Source organism: Leptonychotes weddellii, chromosome 5 (assembly GCF_054177405.1).
Source record: "Leptonychotes weddellii isolate Sample4059 chromosome 5, ASM5417740v2, whole genome shotgun sequence".
Taxonomy (NCBI): domain Eukaryota; kingdom Metazoa; phylum Chordata; class Mammalia; order Carnivora; family Phocidae; genus Leptonychotes; species Leptonychotes weddellii.
In genome coordinates, this window is record NC_138373.1 from 81,883,712 (window position 1) to 81,904,266 (window position 20,555).

At 40.7% G+C, this 20,555-nt stretch overlaps 1 long non-coding RNA gene across 2 annotated transcripts in view; it reads left to right on the forward strand.

Annotated features, from left to right (window-relative positions):
- Positions 1-492: 492 nt before the first annotated feature.
- Positions 493-20,555, forward strand: part of LOC145721742 (uncharacterized) — a 39,897-nt gene continuing 19,834 nt past the window's right edge. Inside the window, exons 1-3 of one of the 2 annotated variants that reach the window (XR_014145602.1) lie at positions 493-900; positions 4,027-4,086; positions 5,443-5,492. This is a non-coding gene — a long non-coding RNA (uncharacterized LOC145721742). Of the gene's footprint in view, positions 901-4,026; positions 4,087-5,442; positions 5,493-20,555 lie in introns of those variants that run through there. The other variant, XR_014145601.1, reaches the window with a different exon arrangement.

Here is a 20,555-nt window from a genome sequence, read left to right on the forward strand (position 1 = left end):
CAGATATGTACTTTCTGTATTTGGGGGTTAGATCCATGATGGGAACCAGCATCGGTATGGGCCCTCAAAGGTATTTGGAAATATGTGGGGGCAGTTTTGGTTGTCTCAGTACCTAAAGGCACACCTGACACTTGGTTTCCTCCGGCCAAGGAAGCTAAGTGACTCACACTTGTCTCACTTGAAATGCCGGCAGAAAAGAAGGGGGATTATGTTTTTGTAAATATCTTCTTATTTAACGTAACTTGGACTTCAACAAGCTCTTTTGGGTAGAATTTGTCTTTTCCTCACTTGTAACTTTGGATGGGCCTGTTAAGGAGTTTTCATTGTCAGATTTCAATTTTGTTCATATAAAATTTTAGTTGATGACACTAAGTTCAATTAATCAGGAACCTGATTTTTGGAACCTTTGTGTTTTGTTGCAAAATCATGTAATTTAGCCAGACTAAAGATTGGAAGATTTCACTGCATGAATTATAGGAAGTTGAGCAATTTTAGTCTCACTAAAATGAGACTGGGTGACTGCTCTCATTGTACTTTCTTGCCTTTACAAGATTTCATGTGAAACATATATAGGCGCTTATTTTCATTTCATTGACCATTCATTAAATATCACTTAGTGTCAAATTGGCCCTTTTCATGATGAGACACAATCTTATTTATTTATCGTATTTTCTCATTAAACTTAATTTTTAAACTAATGACTCATTTCTACTTTTAAAGGTAATTCATCTCACTAGAAATTTTTAAAAAAAATTTAAACAAAAAGTAGCTTAAATAATTATCATGACATGTGTTACTTGTTTGCTGCAAGGTTTTCTGCGGCTTCCTGACGAGCAAGCACAGGGCAGAAGCATCTGAGCCTCATCAGGCATTTGACGGATTTGATTAATGTGTGCTGAGGTAAGTCTACTCCCCTGTGTAATTGTATGGGAGAGGCCACATGCAAGTCTGAATTAAAAAAAAAAAAAAAGACTGGTGCAGAATTACTAGCTATTCAGGGTATTATATGTGTTTCAAAGATAGCTTAAAAAAAAAAAGCTATAGGTCAAGGTCAGCATAAAAACGAGGAAACCTGAGTAAAAGTTAATATGATGGTGGTCTCCAGTGTTTTCAAAGTTGGTGTTTTTAATGACACTTTAAAAATAGTTACAATGTATAATGGCTGATTCCCACCTGCCTGGGCTCTCAGCCTGCCTAAAGGTCTTGCTTGGTCTAGTCCAAGCTAGTTAAATCCTTTTCTTTTTCCTCTGTCTGATCTCGTCACGTCTATGTGGCTTCAGTTTAAACAATTCTGGTGGAGACCCTTCTCAAGATTTTCTCCTTTCCCCTCATCCAGGTTCTGATTCTCAACTCCCAGGGGCTGACATTATCATTGTTTGAAATCGCGGAGGAGGGGACACTTCATTTCTTGGTCTTTCCTCGGCTTATTTTACTGGGGAGTGGATGGCAAATTTGCCTGTATTTATTTAATTTGCACCAAACAACTTGGCAGAAATGATGGCTCTCAAATTTAGCTGCGTTCTCTTTTACTTATGTCAGGAGGTCCATGCTCTACCTTTGTTTTTGTTTTTTAAGTTTTATTTAAGTAATTTCTACATGCAACATGGGGCTCGAACTCACGACCCCAAGATCAAGAGTTGCAAGCTCTTACAACTGAGCCAGCCAGGTGCCCCCATGCCTTACCTTGGTCATGTGTGTACCTTTGCCCTGCAGATGGCCTCCAGGCAGGTGGACATCCATGCCTACCCACATGGGGCCCATGGAAACTTCTGGATCTCCTCCCTCCCCTTAGGAGCTGCAGGGAAACCCAGGGGTTTGTTTCTAGCTCCTCTTTGATGTAGATATGCCTTATTGCCTTCTCTACTCTCTTGCTCGCTTAGAACCCAGAGTGCTCTATATGCTGTGACTTTTCAAATACTCACATTTGGAGCTGAACACATGTTCTGTTTACTTTGGGATTTCCCAGTTAAAGGTTTTCCATAAAGTCTTCTCTGGTAACTGACCCGTGAGCTGCCACTATGCTTCTCCAAAACTCTCCTTTTCCTTTCTTCTGTTGAGAGCCTTTTTTTTTTTTAATCTATTTGTGGCAAAGGGTGGAGGGAGTGGTGGAATATCCATTCTCCCGGTTTGGATCTACTTTTTGTAATATTTTGTTGTCTTATCCGGGGAAAGGTGGGGGAGGCAATTTCCTTGTGACCTTAGAGATGAAGAATGCCCTCTTGTAGGTTTCCTCCTGTCTTTCTGGCCCATCTAAACCTTGTGGGCTTGTCTTTCTTTATCCTTTAAATATTGGTAATTTTTAGTATTCTATCTGGGGCTCTCTTCCTGACACACTTACATGTTTCCCCCTCAATAAGTTCATCCACTTGCATAGTTTCAAGTATTATCCTTATGTTGACAATTCCATCCTTTTTTCTCCTGAGCTTCAGACCTATATGTCCACCTAATCTTTTAATATTTCCATTTGGTTATCCAGTCCAGATCTAAACCCATTTTCTTTCCCACTAGACACCCCCCCTTTTTAATGCACATGGCAAGTCTTATTCCTGCCCTGAAGAGTCAGATTCAGTCAATCAGGGGGTTGGTGGATTTTCCTCTGAGTTCCTGTCTTCATGAATAGTACTTTGTCCAAAGCCAAGCTTGAACAGTAGGTAAGCTTTTATTCTAATATCTTGAAGAATATCAAGATTTACTAACACGCATACTGTGTTTTAGCCATGCACATTTTCTCCAATCAAGTGAGGAAGAATAGAGGAGAGGCTTAACCAATGTCTACTAATTTACAATTACAGTCTCAAGTTAAATATTTTTAAGACCTAGATGTTAACCAGGATAATGGATGATCAGCAGGACTCTTGTCCTGCTGACAAATTGAGTTAATGTACTCTTTATGGCCAGAATTCTATTGTCTATAGATTGTTTGGAAAATTGTTAATCCATCTTTCAGTGGATTTCAGGAGATGTGGCCTAAAGATTTGTTGTGGTGATTTCTGGGGAGATTTTGAATCTAAACCCAAGGTACCTGTCCAATAGTCAGGTCCACTAAAATTCCAATGAAATATTCTCTAAGAAAGAAGAGTCTTTTATGCTAGAGTAAAATGATGTAAAATGGCACTTTTTCTTTTGTCTTGGGTTTTGGCTGAGGTCCCAGAACTGGGTTTTATGGTATTATGGTTATTAAAATCCCACATTAAAGAGATACGCTGGACCCATTTATCAAAATTCATTGGAGAGAGAAAGGTTATTCAAAGGATTCTGTAGTAGAGTTTTGTGGAATTTTACCTCCCTGGCCCTTATAGAGGAAGTCTTTATTGATGGGTCCTTTAAGCTATGTGATGGGAGGATTTGGAACCACTGCCACAGGGACTGAACCAAAGTGCAATCATATCACAGTTAGGGGAATCTGGCATGATTTCCCTGGAGTCCTTCTCCCTGGGGGAGAGAGACTGGTGTGTGGGGTTGGGAAGCTGGGCTGGATGAATAAATTTTAAATTGGATACATAGAGAGTTTTAAAAAATAAACACTTTATTTTAGAGTAGTTTTAGATTTAGCAAAATAATTGTGAAAGGCTTTCAGAGAGTTCTCATATATCCCACATTCACTTTCCCCTTATCAACATCTTTTATTAGTATGATAGAGTTATCACAAACAATGAACCAGTTTTTTCAGTTTTTCCCTGAACTATTCAGAAAGATGTATAGGAAAAAATAAAGAGGCAAAACATATATAATAGAATAAAAGATACACAAGAAATCCAGTAAACATATAACATGAGTTTTATCTTTTATTTTCCATCCCACTATTATACAGTTTGTCCTGCAGCTAGGAACTTATATAAACCACAAATATTGAAGAATATTTCTCTAACATAGCTGACAGAATTGTTGGTGTGAACAATTTGTTGCATGTATATTAAACCATTGTTTAATAGGTCACCCATTAATTAGAGTGTTAACTATTTAAAGAAAATTCATAAAAAATTAAAAGTGGTGTGCTTATCTAAATATGATTCTTTTTCTTTTTAGGGATACAAATAAAACTTTTGTACAATCAAAGTAAAAGAAACAAAATGGCACATATGTATGGTAAGTGATTGATTAAAGCCTGATATCAAAAATATATTTTTTTAAAATATTTTATTATTTATTTGACAGAGAGACACACAGCGAGAGAGGGAACACAAGCAGGGGGAGTGGGAGAGGGAGAAGCAGGCTTCCCGCTGAGCAGGGAGCCCGATGCGGGCTCGATCCCAGGACTCTGGGATCTTGACCTGAGCCGAAGGCAGACGCTTAACGACTGAGCCACCCAGGCGCCCCTCAAAAATATTTTTAAAGAAAAATATTTTTAAAGATTTTATTTATTTAGAGAAAGAGACAGTGCATGCACGTGCACACGCATGAGTGGGGGGAAGGGGAGAGGGAGAGAGAGAATCTCAAGCCGACTCTCTGCCGAGTGTGGAGCCTGTTGTGGGGCTCAATCCCACAACCCCAAGATCATGACTGGACCCGAAATCAAGAGTTGGATGCTCAACCAACTGAGCCACCCAGGTGCCCCTAAAGAAAAATATTTTTAAAGAAATTGTTAAGTTCACAATGGAAAAAATGGATGATGGCTGTGATAGAGAAAATTGCATAAAATGATATACAAATATTAATTTAACAGTTACAAATTGTTGACAGGAAAACAAGGTAAGAATAATATAAACAAAAGTTAAAAAAATTATTGATAATATTTTGGAGGAAGTGGCAAATCATCATTTCTTGGGAGAATTATTAACTGGTTCAACCTTCTTGAAGAGCAGTTTGGCAATGAGCCACAGAAATTTTAGACTTTCTTTTCCGGTAATTGTAATTCTGAGAATTTATTCTATAGAAATAATTCCGAAGAATAAATGAACTGTGCTTAGAGAGATTATCTTAGTCTCTCTATATATTATAGAAAAAAGTTCTACATCAAAAAGGTTGGGGGTACCTGGCTCAGTTGGTAGAGCATACAACTCTGGACCTAAGGGTTTCGTGAGTTCTGACCCCATGTTGTGTGTAGAGATTACTTAAAAATAAAATCTTTTTTTAAAAAGGAGGAAATTAAATAATTTATATTCTGATAACTTAATGGACTATTTTGCAATCATTAGAAATAATAGTTATGGGGGGCGCCTGGGTGGCTCAGTCGTTAAGCGTCTGCCTTTGGCTCAGGTCATGATCCCAGGGTCCTGGGATCGAGCCCCGCATCGGGCTTCCTGCTCCGCAGGAAGCCTGCTTCTCCCTCTCCCGCTGCCCCCGCTTTGTTCCCTCTCTTGCTGTCAAATAAATAAAATCTTTAAAAAAAAAAAAAAAAGAAATAATAGTTTTGGAGACTGTGTGTATGTGTATATATATATATACATATATATATATATATATTTTAAGATTTTATTTTTAAGTAATCTCTACACCCAACAGGGAACTCAAAACTTACAATCCTGAGATCAAGAGTCACATGCTCCACCAACTGAGCCAGCCAGGTACCCCTTTATATGTTTTATATACAAAGAACAAAAGACTTGTATGTATATAGCAAACGAATTTAAAGTAAAAAAAAATTAAAAGATAATTTTTTTTTTAAAGATTTTATTTATTTATTTGAGAGAGAGAATGAGAGAGAGCACATGAGAGGGGGGAGGGTCAGAGGGAGAAGCAGACTCCCTGCCGAGCAGGGAGCCCCATGCCGGACTCGATCCCGGGACTCCAGGATCGTGACCTGAGCCGAAGGCAGTCGCTTAACCAACTGAGCCACCCAGGCGCCCCAAAAGATAATTTTTTATCAATGAAGATTAAGTTTATGTAAAAACAATACATTTTGAAAGGGTCATAGAAATGTAATCAGTAGGGCTTACATAAATTGGTTATCAGTATAATTTTTTAGAAGACATTTTAATACTAAAACTGTCATTAAAAAGATTTATTACTTTGATTTTAATGCGTGCTTTTTTTGGTGCAAAAAGGTGATTTTATTAAAGCATGGGGACAGGCTCTGTGGGCAGAAAAAGCTGCCATTAATGCATATTTTTAAAAAGATAAATTGAAGGAGATATTTTCTTCCTGAGAAGAACAAATAGGTATTCTGATGTCAACAGATATGATAGTGTCTTATTAATAGCTGTCCAAATAGCGAACAAAACCTAAAATGCTTTTATTTAATTCTTTTTCCTTTTGTTTAATCCATGCATATTTCAGAGAAAAGTTCACCCAAACCTCAGATCCATCTTTTAATTCATAAGAATGCTGACTTGGAAAATGTAATGTCTGTGTCCAACTATCTTATTTATTAGATATTCAGTGTTCTCATGTTTTGCTGACAGAAATCACAATTACACTTCTATGATTCCAGTTGGGAAACCAGGCCTCCTTTCATCTGATAAAAAGTGCCTTGACACTTGTAAAGGCATAATGTGCTAGTTACAAGTTTATTGAGTTTTTATGAAGAGAAAAGGGTCAGAGCAAGTTATATAAGTAGGTCTCATGTGAAAAAAGATTCTAAAATCTAGAAACCAAGAAAAATAGAAGTTATAAAACACAACTCATTAAGGCCTAAGAAGAATGAAGGGGTAGGTTTTTCAAGACCTTTAAATGGTGAATTGAGTCTTAATTTTGGCTTAATTAACAATTCATATCAAATATTTACTTCTTTTCCAAGGAAAGGGACCAAAGCAAAATATGCAGTTTGTTCAAAGCTCATAGTCTTTTTACTATGGTGCAAAGAATAGTAACATAATTACCAAAAGATAACTGTATCATCCTTTTAAGGATTTATATTTTTCCCTAAATTTTGATACTTTGGGAGGCAACGCTGAATAAGTAAATTGAATATTTGTGTAATATGACACATGGTGACATTTAAACTGAAATATTGAATTTCGTTAAGTTTGTTTAAGAACTGGCAATGGGGGCATCTGGGTGGCTCAGTCGGTTGAGTGACTGACCTTTTGTTGTGGCTCAGTTTGTGATCTCAGGGTTGTGAGATGGAGCCCGACGTCATGCTCTATGCTCAGTGTGGAGTCTGTTTCGGACTCTCTCTCCCTCTTCCTCTGCCCCTCCCCACTGGACTCTGTCTCTCGGTCTAGGAGAAATAAATAAATCTTTTTTTTTTATTTAAAGATTTTATTTATTTATTTGACACAGAGAGAGAGATAGCGAGAGCAGGAGCACAAGCAGGGGGAGTGGGAGGGGAGAAGCAGGCTTACCGCTGAGCAGGGAGCCGAATGCGGGGCTCGATCCCAGGACCCTGGGATCATGACCTGAGCCGAAGGCAGAGGCTTAACGACTGAGCCACCCAGGCGCCCCTAAATAAATAAATCTTAAAAAAAAAGAACTTGCAATGGTCTGAAAGTGAAAAGGTCACTCTTCTCCCTTTTATGTCCCATTTGTTCATGTAAAATAAAATCAAATTTCTGTTGTCAAATGTTTTTCCTCCTAAGATTTATGTATTTTATGCATGCATGTATGTATGTATGTATGTATGTGTTTAAGTAGTCTCCACACCCAGCATGGAGCCCAAAGCAGGGCTTGAACTGACGACCCCAAGATCAAGACCTGATAAAGACCTGAGCTGAGATCCAGAGCTGGACATTTAGCTGACTGAGCCACCCAGGTGCCCCAATATTCATTTTAAAAGCCGATTCAGTTTAAAAGACTGGTTTATGCTTCCAAAGAATAAGATAGTTGTCACAGAAATCAAGATGAGCAGATGATGGCATGTTTGCCCATCTGCTTGAGAATTAATCATCAAAAATTTTTGAGAAAAAAAGTGCCTCTTTCAAGGGTCCTTCAAAGGGTAAAGGGATGATTTCCTGGACCTCTCCATGTTGGGTAGCTCTAGTTTGGATTGCCACTGACAGTAGAGCTGTGTTAAGGCTTCACTTCCCATGAGCATTCTCCTCACCTTGGAAACAACATATGGTCTCCAGACCTCCTTGCCACCTGAAAAATGACTCTGAACAACACCCAGATCTTTCCTGTTCTTTATAGAATTTTTTTTAAATGAGTATTTCTTTCTCCAACACCAGCCTTTTCTCTTGTGAAGTTTTATATGAAGAGAGACATTCTCTAAATCATTTGTCTGAGTAAATTTATCAAAAATCACTTCATACATACCACATAGTCATAGAAATATCTTCTCAGAAACTCTATATTAACATCTAAGAAATTGCTTCCTCTGCTCTTTTTCAAAAGAATAAAACAGGATTTTATATCATGTTCAAGAGTAATTCTGAAATGTAACTGTGATTTGGAGAACACAGGTCTGTTCAACCATTCTGTTGGAAGGCCTCAACAGATTTGGAAGGCAGGAGAAATTGGTTTTAGAATTATCTCTTCATGAACTTCCTGTGTGGCCTACATTTTCTCTCCTGGAGTCTCCTGATCTTGGAGTCAGGCATCCCTCAAAAGTCTCATCTTATTACAACATTGGCTCAGATTTTGGTATTTCTTTCTTTCTTCTTTTTTTTAAAAATTATTTATTTATTTGATGTAGTGTTCCATGATTCATTGTTTGTGTATAACACCCAGTGCTCCATTCAATACATGCCCTCCTTAATACCCATTTGATTAGGTTCAAATGTGCTCTGGACTGAATGTGTGCCCTCCAAATTCCTGTGTTGAAATACAGTCCCCAAAGTGATGGGATTTGGAGCTGGGGCATTTGAGAGGTAATTAAGTCATGAGGGTGGAGCCCACATGAATTGGATTAGTGCCTCCGTAAGAATAGGCCAGAGAGCTAGCTTGCCCTCATTCAGCCATGGGAGGATGCAATGAGAAGTCAGTCGTCTGAAACCCAGAAGAGGGCCCTCCGCAGGACCTGATCCTGCTGGCATCCTGATCGTGGGCTTCTAGCCTCTGGAACTGTGAGAAATAGATCTCTGTTGTTGTTAAGCCACCTAGTTTATGGTGTTTTGTTATAGCAGCCTGAGCTAAAGCAAGGTGTGGCTGGGATTCCTTGGTGTAGTTCTTTAGAAGGAAAGCCATGTTAAAAAAAAAAAAAAAAGTTGTCTGACACTCATGTATCCAGCAAATAATAATGGCAGAGGGATAAGATAACCCATGAGACAACCCTGTTCAAAAAGGGGGAGAAAGGAGGCAGGTAGCAATTTTGGAACCAAGCTGGGCACAAGCCACCATTTCTGCTGACTCTGGGAACAGGAAATATTCTTTAGTTAGGATTCACTTCTGCTACTGGAAAGGAGTTTTCTATGGCTCTTGGTTCTGCCTTCTGGGTTTTGGGTCAACCTTCTAAGTCACACTTTTTTCCCCCACAAGAAATGGCATATGCTTGCATCTGAGGAGCACGCTCAGCTTGATTTCTGCTCTTCCTGTTTTGAACTGTTTTTGACCCATTTAGCCCAAGTTTTCAAAGACTTTGTAGGCTTCCTACATACTTCCTTGTGTTTCTGCACAACTTGTGTATCAAGTTAGAATGTGCTCCTTTAGGCAAAAGCCACACTTGCCAAAGCCCTCTACCTTGTGCTGAGACACAGGGTGCTGTGGGAGGAATGCTTTTAAGATCCTTAGTACACCTGTGGTCTTTCTGAGAGGAGCTATGAGGCAACAACTTAAATATTTCTGAGGTTTAACAAAGGGCCTTATAGCCACGGTATTTTATTTCATTTTATTTTAATTCCAGTATAATTAACATACAGTGTAATATTAGTTTCAGGTGTACAATATAGTGATTCAACACTTCTATACCTCACCCCACGCTCATCACGACAAGTGCACTCCTTCCTCCCCATCACCTATTCCCCCCACCGCCCCAGCGTAACCATCAGTTTGTTCTCTATAGTTAAGAGTCTGTTTCTTGGTCTGCCTCTCTCTTTTTTCTCCCATGTTAATTTGTTTTGTTTCTTAAATTCCACATATGAGTCAGATCCTATGGTACTGGTCTTTTCGGACGGACTTATTCATTTAGCATGATCCTATCGAGCTGCAGCCACATCGTTGCTATAGCCACACTTGAGCTGAGCTTTCCCCAGAGGCCGCATTTTGCTGGCAGTATTATCATCTCCAATTTATAGATGAGGAAGCTGAGACTTAGGGTAAGTGACTTCCAAAAGCACATATTGCTAATTTCCTCCCTTCCTGAAATACAAAATCTAGCAGAAGGAACCAAAAATGTAGAGGAAAAATAAAAAGAAAAAAGCAAATAAGGAAGAGTCTGTCTCTAATCCAAGTTCAGAATGCTGGGTCATGTGAGGGAGAAAGATCAGACAGCCTTCCTGGAAAAGGCAGCATTGGGTTTGGACACATGAAGAGGGACGGAGAGGCACTTCAGGCAGAGGAAACAGAAGGGAGAGGATCCATGAGATGAGGAAGAGAGTCTACTATGGGCATGTAGGGGCCTCTCTGGGGTGGATAGTGGTGGTGGTGATGATAGTGAAGTGTAATGAGGCATATGATTGGAAGTGGAGGGTTGAGTGAATTTTGGAAGACTTGGAATCCTAGACTGAAGAGGTTGGATTTTTTTTTTTTAAAGATTTTATTTATTTATTTGAGAGAGAGAATGAGATAGAGCATGAGAGGGGGGAGGGTCAGAGGGAGAAGCAGACTCCCTGCCGAGCAGGGAGCCCGGATGCGGGACTCGATCCCGGGACTCCAGGATCATGACCTGAGCCGAAGGCAGTCGCTCAACCAACTGAGCCACCCAGGCGCCCGAAGAGGTTGGATTTAATTGAACAAAGATTCAAGAGTTTTTGGCACGATCTGTTGGTTTTACTTGTCTACGTAATCGTTTACACATCTCTGTGTTTTCATACTCCAGGAGGTTACTGTTCTTTTTGTATTCCAGTCTGAAGAATGTATATGAAAACAGTTCAAAATGGAAGCAGTGTGGCATAGCAATTGAGAGCTTGAATTCTAGACTCAGGCCGACCTGGATTAAGACCAAGTCTACCACCTACCATTTGCATCTCTTTGGGCAAGGCTCTTCACTTTCTTTTTCTTCTTTTTAGGGAGAGAAACAGAGAGAGAGAATGTGAGCAGGGAGCGGTGAAGGGAGAATCTTTAAGCAGTTTCCATGCTCAGAGCAGAGCCCGACACCGGGCTTGATCTCAAGATGCTGAGATCATGACCTAAGCCGAAATCAAGAGTCAGACACTTAACTACTTAACTGACTGGGCACCCAGGCACCCTGGGTCTTAACTTTTCTAAGCCTCCGCTATCTCACCTTGAATGGGATACCTATCTCAGAAGTCTGCTGTGAATATCACATGAGATAATATGTGTAAACCACTAAACATAGATTAGGATGCATGGTAAATAATCAGTAAATATTGTTACAAATAATTAATGAAATTTGAAAATTACCGTTATGGACTGAATATTGTCCCCCAAAATTCATATGTCAGAGCCCTAATCCCCATTGTGACTATATTTGGACAGAGCCTTTAAGAAGGTAATTAAGGGTAAATGAGGTCCGAATGGTGGGGCCCTAATCTGATAGGACTGGTGTCCTTATAAGGAGAGGAAGAAATACTAGGGACTTCTCTCACACGTGCACACTGAGGCAAGGCCATGTGAGGTCATAGTGAGAAGGTGGCCATCTACAAGCCAGGATGAGAAGCCTCACCCAAAACCAACCCTGACAGCACCTTGATCTTAGACTTCTGGTCTCCAGAGCTGTGAGGAAATAAATGTTTGTTGTTTAGGTCCCGCAGTCTGTGGCATGTTGTTATGCAAGCCCTAGCAGACTAATAAAATGAACTCAAAAATAAATACAAGAATGAAAAATTACATTATTTTGTATGCCAACAGAGTCAATGTCATAGAACTTTCCTTTTAGCAAGACAATAAAGATTTTTTTCCTGCAGCCTAGACCCTGATAGTTGAAGCACAAGTATTTAGTTGCAGCTTTAGAAGTTCATTATAAAATCTTATGAAAACTCACATTACAAAATTTAATACAGCCATATGGTGTTACTATGCTGTGGATTATGCGTATGTTGGGGATGAGTGGGTGGTGAGGAAAGAATGGTAAATAAAAGAAGTATGATTTAAAAAAGATCTCCCTTTAAGATGTATACATTTAAGAATGACCAGGGGCGCCTGGGTGGTTCAGTGGGTTAAGCGTCTGCCTTGGGCACAGGTCATGATCCCAGGGTCCTGGGATCGAGTCCCGCATTGGGCTCCCTGCTCAGCGGGAAGCCTGCTTCTCCCTCTCCCTCTGCCTGCAGCTCCCCCTGCTTGTGCGCACTCTCTCTAATAAAGAAATAAAATCTTTAAAAAAAAGTGACCATATATTTTATGAAATGTTTCAATAAATCAAGAGGCCATGGATTGTAAGATACACTTCTATCTTATACATATTATTTAGAAAGAAAATACAACCAGAATGCTTGTTATATCAAATGTAAGATATATTAAAATATGTAAAAAAAAGTTCATTTTAGGATCTGGAAGTATACTGGTTGACCATTATATACAATAGTCAAACCATATCAGATATGAGATAAAGGCTCTATAGCTCTTTTTATAGGAGTTTCTGCTAGAGAATTTTTGTATGTAGACATTTTTCTATGTGATTAATTACCTCCTCTTCTAGAATAGTACTAGCTGTGTACCATCTTTTAGATAACTGAATTAAAAAATCATTATTCAAATCATTTTCTGTAGGACCGCAGGACTTTATTCTCTTATAGAACTCTGAAAAAGGCTGCCAGAGAGTAATGAAGAGAAGAATGTTTTAAGAGTTTAAAGTTTCTCATTAAGCAGATGAAAACAGCCCCTCAGAAAATCGTTACTTTATTTCCACAGGCATTTATACTCTTTTCCAAACACCGTTCTCTAAGCAGGTAATCGTGGGTACCTCACGACTCCGCCTCTGCATACCCATACTAGTCATAGCAAGGACCACATTTATCTTATCTCAGGTAAAATAGTCTGAACACTTCCATTGCAAAGGACAGAATCCAAGTTGTGTTGGTATAATACTTTTTCCTGGTCTCAGGTAGAATTGGATTCAACTTCTCAAATTTTGTTGTTAGGACTCTTTCTCCATTTATTTGTTTTGTTTTGCTTTGTGTTAACTTCCTTCTCTAATAGGCTCTCTCCTTGTGGTGGGAAAGCTCGTGCCTAGCAAGGAGGGGCTTTGCATGGTTCCTACAGTTTACTCTCTCATTAGGAGGAAATTCTCTCTCCTCTATAATCTACAGGAAGGAAACTTATTGGTCCTTTTTGGCTGTATTCCTGGGCCATTTGAAAAATGAAATGGATATATGGAAATAAAAAGAACATATGTACATTATTTTGAGCATAGTCTTTGAACTCAAGCCATACCCTGGTGGCATAAGAATAGGACTTCTTACAAATGTGTAGGTTCACTGTATAAGAGTATTCTGCCTAGGAAGTGAATGAAGACTGATATCCGGCCTGTGCCTTGCATACCAAACCATAGTGACCCCATGAGCCTCCCATGGTTGGCGCTTTAATTCCTACAAAAGCCCCAAAGTAGCCCTTCACAAAGGATCCCTAAGACTTCTCAATTAAATAGACTATAGAGTATATAAATACCTGTTTTTAAAAAATTTTTTTTTATTTTTTAAAGATTTTTTTTTTTATTTATTTGACAGAGAGAGACACAGCGAGAGAGGGAACACAAGCAGGGGGAGTGGGAGAGGGAGAAGCAAGCTTCCCATGGAGCTGGGAGCCTGATGCGGGGCTCGATCCCAGGACCCTGGAATCATGACCTGAGCCAAAGGCAGATGCTTAACGACTGAGCCACCCAGGCGCCCTATAAATACCTCTTTTTAAAAAGATTTATTTATTTGAGAGAGAGAGAGAGAGAGACAGCATGAATGGGGCTTGATCCCAGGACCCTGGGATAATGACCCAAGCCGAAGGCAGACGCTTAACTGACTGAGCCAGCCAGGCACCCCTAAATGCCTCTTTGGGATCAGTTAGCATTTGATGCATAACAAATCATGCTAAGTTTTGTGGCTTTAAATAATCATTTATTGAGCTCATCGATTCCATTGTTGGTGTTTGGGGCTGGGCTCAACTAGATGGTTCTTCTGCTGATCTTGGCTGCGTTCACTCATGTGTCTCCAGTCACTTGGTGAGTTGGCGGTCTATCTGAGGTGACTGGGTCACATGTCTTTTATCCTCCAGCAAAATAGTCCAGGTTTTTTCTCACGGTGGCAGAGTTCTAAGAACAGCAGGTGACAAACTGCAAAGTGAAAGTACTTTTCAAGCTTTTGCTTGCATCACATTGACCAAAGCAAATGATATAACCTACCCAGATTCAAGAGTGAAGATATACACTATATCTTTTGGTTGGAGGAAAAACATTTGAGGCCATTTTTGCAATTTATTGCACCTTTTATGTTGCCTACAGAACAAGATCTTCTAAAGTCTCAGCTAAACTACCTGTGTTGAATAGTCACAGGGCTATGTAAATCCTGTCAAGTCTTACTAGAGCTGCATATAGTTATGAATCTTATGTTAAGCCTATCCTCAAATTCCTTTTTCACGTATCACTAATGCTGCAAATACTTGATCTTATTTTCTTGTTTGTTCGGGGACTGGTAGGAAGACCTTGAATCAACTTCCGAAGAGTAATCCATTGTTTATTGGTTGTTAATCATGGGAATTAAATGCTAGTTTTACCAGTAAAAATATTAGTAGAATCATGAACATTCAGAGACTCCTAGAGCAGATACATTGTCCAGTTTAATGGACAATAGAGAAAGTTCTCTTGGCTTTCTTGAGAAGAAAATCAGCTGGTTCTTTTGGCTTCAGGCATTTCAGTATAATATCATAGAGTTCCAGAATGCCATCTTCTTCTGTATTCTATGGGTGGGGGTGTGGATGGAATCTCTACCAGGAAATAAGTTCAGTTCCAAGTATTCTTATAATTCCAGGGTGACCAAGGCCTCTCTGGTTATTTGTGAAGCTGACCTGCATTTTACGGGATTTTAAGACCTAGGTGGATTGATTCTCTTTAAGTCTGGTACCTTCTCTGACTATGGGCAAGGAAACAGTCTAAATGTGGTCACAGGGTCACTAAACTTGGTGGAATCATTGTATTTTGGATTATATAGTGTGTAGAGAAATTTCTTGATGCAGATAGTCTGCAAGCCTTTTAATTTTTTTTATTTTCTTTTAAAAGATTTTATTTATTTATTCATAAGAGACACAGAGAGAGAGGCAGAGGGAGAAGCAGGCTCCCTGCTGAACAGGGAGCCCGATGCGGGACTCGATCCCAGAACCCTGGGATCATAAGCTGAGCCTAAGGCAGACGCTTAACCATCTGAGCCACCCAGGTGCCCACCTGTGAGCCTTTTTAAAAATTTTCTTCTAAAAGCTTTATTTCCGCGTTGCTTGGGAGGGGGCTCCAGGGTGGTTAGAATGCTGCCTAGTGGCTGCAGGGAGGGGCTCCGGCTCGAGCCCTGGCACCAGGGGGATGCCCGAGGGGCCCCTCAGAGGCCGCTGGGCTCCGGAGGCTTTCCAAGAGGAAGAGATACCCGCCCAGCCCGGCCGGCCTGCGGAGGTGACTCAGGTGCTCGCCACGTTCTTGAAGAGTTTCATCTTCTTCTTCAAGGAAGTGGGTCTGCGGGAAGTCTCCGAGATGCGCGTCTGCGCAGACGGAAGCCGGGCACGCGGAGCTGGAGGGCTGGCTTCCGGTTCTTCGCCACGACTCCGGCAGGTTCCGTGGAGTTCAGGGCTTTATCCCACTCATCTTGGAACGGCTTCTCCACTTGCTGGGAGAGGCCGCAGCCGGTGCTGCGCTGGCTTGACATTTTCAAGAGAAGCTGACGCCCTGCAACTTGTCTGCTAATTCGCAGAAACGGCCCACGCCCTCCGGAGCCTCACAGTCTCGGTGCAGATAGAAGCCCGGAGAGAGGTAAGTGTGGGAGGCCCGCAGGTGCATGTAGACGGGGGCCTCCACCAGTGGAATAATTCTGACAAAGTGGAGAGCTCATGGATGACGGGCGATGAGGGGCTGAGCTCAAAACAGTGTTGGCCGGCCCTGGGGGCAGAGGATGGCAGAGAAGGTGGTCCTAGAGGTTGAGACTGGAAGAGAGGTTGGAGGGTGGTCAGAAGCTGGAAGAGGGGGCGACTGGAAGAGGGGGTGTCGCTGAGTCTCTTTTGTCCACTAGTGAAGCGAGGGGACAGATCTGCGGTGTGCCGGGGGCACTGAGAGCTAAAAATCATTCTTGGGAAACTTTCTCAAGAATGGTCTCACTTATATAGCACAGGAGGGATATATATATACACAAATCGTGTGTGTCTGTATTTGGATAGCTTTTGTTCTCTCTAGTTGTGGAAGACATTCTTTTTAAGTATCGGCTTTAATCATTTGTTTAAACACTTTCAGAAACGATTTCTGCAACGACTTACAGAATAGTCTCCTGTGTAGTAAACACTTTTACTTGATTTGAAAAGTGCTTCCACCTTTTGAGAACTGTTGACGATTCCTTTGCCCAAATATGTGGTTTTGGTAAGTCCTTCCCTTCCACAGGGTTGGCTTCTCACAGTACCCCATTTACCTGACCAGTGCTTGATCAGGGATGGAAGAATTTAGTTGGACCAATCAGAGACTTTCCCAGCTTTTTTTTTTTTTTTTAAATGAGGGGACCTCCAGCTCTCTTTTCTCTATGATTATTTAAGGATAGTGCTGGATGACTCATGTGCAGTCATTTAATATCTAGAAACAAGAATCTTTGTGTTCTTTGCTTCCCACTTCCTTATGCTATATCGACATGTTATTCCAAGGCGTCCTCATTGCCTTGAGAAGAAGAGAGCAAGAGATAACTGAATCTTAGGGTTTAAAATTTTTTCTTTTCTTTTTCTTTCTTTTTTTTTTTTAAAGATCTTATTTATTTGAGAGAGAATGAGAGCTAGAGAGAGAGAGAGCACACACAGAGGGAGAGGGAGAGAAGCAGACTCCCTGTTGAGCAGGGAGCCCGATGCAAGGCCGTGGATCACGACCCCAGCTGAAGGCAGACACTTAACCGTCTGAGACACCTAGGTGCCCCTAAAATTTTTTTCTTCCTCCAAGTGGGGTTTTGAGAGTCAAAAATGAGGACCTGAGAGAAGCTAGATACAGAATTTATACTGTAGTTATACAGTTAATAAGAAACTTGAGGAATAATGAGATCGCCTGATCTGTATCCCTGAGGAGACCAGTGGAGGACACCTGGGCTGGGAGAGGTGGGGTCTTACTTGTAGGAGATCAGAGTTGGAGAATAAGAGGTCCTCACCTGGGGGTCAGGTTTAGGAGCCTGATGAGTTTCACTGGTGCCTGAGTTGAGGAAGCCAATGGGAGCCGAGCTGATCATTGTAGATCATTCATCCCTCTTCATATGTCCCAGGTGTGGATCATATACCAGAAGGTCACCTCTCCATTCAGAGACTTTGATAAGCTCTGTTGATATTGTCCAGTCTGTACATTTCAAGGGTCCAGTGCACCTCTCTCCCTATTTCCCTCTTCTCTTCAATGACATGAGGGAGAGGAATCTTAAGATCCAGAAAAATAATTTCTTTTTTTTAAAGATTTTATTTATTTATTTGACAGAGAGAGACACAGCGAGAGAGGGAACACAAGCAGGGAGAGTGGGAGAGGGAGAAGCAGGCTTCCCGCGGAGCAGGGAGCCCGATGCGGGGCTCGATCCCAGGACCCTGGGATCATGACCTGAGCTGAAGGCAGACGCCTAATGACTGAGCCACCAGGCGCCCCTGATTTTTTTTTTTTTTTTTGCCATACATTGAATGATTTTCTCATCTCCATCCAGTAAGCTGTTCTTTTTCCCATTAATAAGTTGATATCACATATAAAATTTACACATATAAATGGGCCTGTCTCTGCCAGGCTACCATCTAAAATAATAGGCCTCAAACTTTCCTGCATTTTCCATGACCCTGAAGGATAGAAGGAAAGGGAAGAACTGTGGAACATACCTACACTCTGTCACTGGCCTGAGGTGGGGCGGGCGGGACTGGAACTGCAAAACTCATCAGCGGAGCCTACAGAGGTTTTTAAGATCTGGTGGGTTGCACAAATGGAACTTTGTAAAGTTGAGTGGAGAAACTTGGAGAATTTGGCAAAGCAGGGTTATATTCATGCTACTCAGTTAAAAAAGAAAAATAAGCTGGGCAAGGATGGGAACAGAGCAGATGGGTAACGTAGAAATTTTTGGAATATTCTGAGAATATAATAGATTAAGTAGGATTTTAGGAACTGGCCTGGGAAGCTGATGATTGTTTCTATGAGAAAATGCATTCCAGTTTTCAACTCAGGATATCTGGAACACATCTCCCTTTGTCACAACTCCAGAAAGATTCACAGGAATTTCACTTTCTCTCTATTCTGATCTCGAAGATGGGAACTATACTCTCTTTAAGCTGAAACTCCACAGATAGAAGCAGGAACAAATGGGTGGGAGTGTTGATTTTTATCTCCACAGAGAAAGGGAATTTTACAGCAATGAGAGTAGGGCCTCTGATGCCAGGGTCCTATCCATACATATCTTTATGAAATGTGGGAACAGAGCCCAGAACCCAGGACTTGGTGAGAAAGCAGGCCAGAGCTCCCTCCCTGCATGTGAACCCTTGACTTCTTCACGTGCTGCTTAGGTTGTGAATGGTTGATAATGTCACTAAAGCCTAGACTATCTTCTTCTTTTTTTTTTTGAGTTATTTATTTGTTAGAGACACAGCGAGAGAGGGAACACAAGCAGGGGGAGTGAGAGAGGGAGAAGCAGGCTTCTCACGGAGCAGGGAGCCCGATGTGGGGCTCGATCCCAGGACCCTGGGATCATGACCTGAGCTGAAGGCAGATGCTTAACGACTGAGCCACCCAGGCGCCCCAAGCCTAGACTATCTTCAAAGCCTGCCTGGCATGCAATGTGATACTGATGGCATATCTCCTTTCCTTTTCATTCTGGGGACAAGTGGGATAGACTTGACGCCTGGGCATACTCTGAATTCATGACATGGGATGGGGGTGAAAGCTTGGCCAGCACCTGAAAGGTTCCGTCCACAGAACTAGGGAACATTGCTTCTCACTGTTTAAATAAATTGGTTAGAACATGAGACAAAGATAGCATTTGATCTGTCTTGAACAGATTTGATTAAAAAAATCTTAAAAATACACTGAAAGCACCTAAAAACTTTCTCTCTTTGCCTGGATATAATAATTTTGTGCTGGAAATATATATTAACATCTAAGCATAAAGAAATGGAAATATTAGGTGTCACAGAAAAACAGATGAATAAACTCTCTCCTTTTCCTCTACCCCTCTCTCTTCCCCATTTTCTCCTTTTTAAAAGTTAATTTAATAGATTAAAGACATCTTTAAATGACTATAAAAATAAAGATGATGTTTAGACAGTTTTCCCAGCTGGAATGCTCTGTTTAAAACACTGTTTTCATGGCCCGCACTGTTTATTTTACATTCAGAGATGTGGGCACATGGGAACCGTTTGCAGAAAATATTTCTGTTGCTTCTGCGATTGATATAATACAGAAGCAGAGGGTAGAGGTTCAACAAGCTGTCTTTCTAAAGCCAGATGTACAATCTTTTCTTTATTACTATTGGCAAGTACCTTTATGAGGGGGAAAAAAAAAGGAAGTCCTGGAAAGTAATGAAGAGATAAATCCATTCTGACTCTGAAAGTGTAACACCCAAGATTTACAGAAATCAAGTTCTCTGTGATCATTTGGGGTCTAATTCTCATGGAAATGCTCAGGACTATTTCACTGCTTGCACTGAAAAATAACATTGATTATGTAAACATGCTGCCTTAAGCTCTCAGCACATCTATCAATGATCCATTGCAAGAGCCTTCAAATTTATCTCTCTATGTTCAATTTCAACTTCTCACTCTCCCAATCAGTCCATTCTACAGTCTGCCACCAGGGTCATCTTTAAAGATTTTTTTTTTTAATTTATTTATTTGACAGAGAGAGACACAGCGAGAGAGGGAATACAAGCAGGGAGAGTGGGAGAGGGAGAAGCAGGCTCCCCGCGGAGCAGGGAGCCCGATGCGGGGCTTGATCCCAGGACCCTGGGATCATGACCTGAGCCGAAGGCAGATGCTTAATGACTGAGCCACCCAGGTGCCCCCAGGGTCATCTTTAAAACCTGTGTTTCTGACCATGGCTCCACCCTGTCTTAAAGTTTTACAATGGTGGTTTTCTTTTGCTTCTAAAAGAGGAAGAAACTTGTGGTCTGTTGGCTGAAACCAACTTTCAAGCATATATGTATATATATAATATATAATATTTTTTGACCACATATGGTGAGCCTGAAAAAAAAAACATGTAATAGTTGCCAACATTTAAAAATTGGAGAATTTGACAGAAAAATATGGACATTCTGCTATTATTAAAACAGTGGATGCTCTGGCAACACTGGTCTTATATGTTGTGTAAAAATAATTAAACTGTTCCATTTGGAAGGGCACAGTTTCCCTAGTTTCCCACAGGATTGTACACTTCCTGTCTTTTTTCTCATTTACATGATTTCATTTTGCTCATTTACATGATCTGTTTGGCATTTATAGGCATTTAAATTTTCAACTCC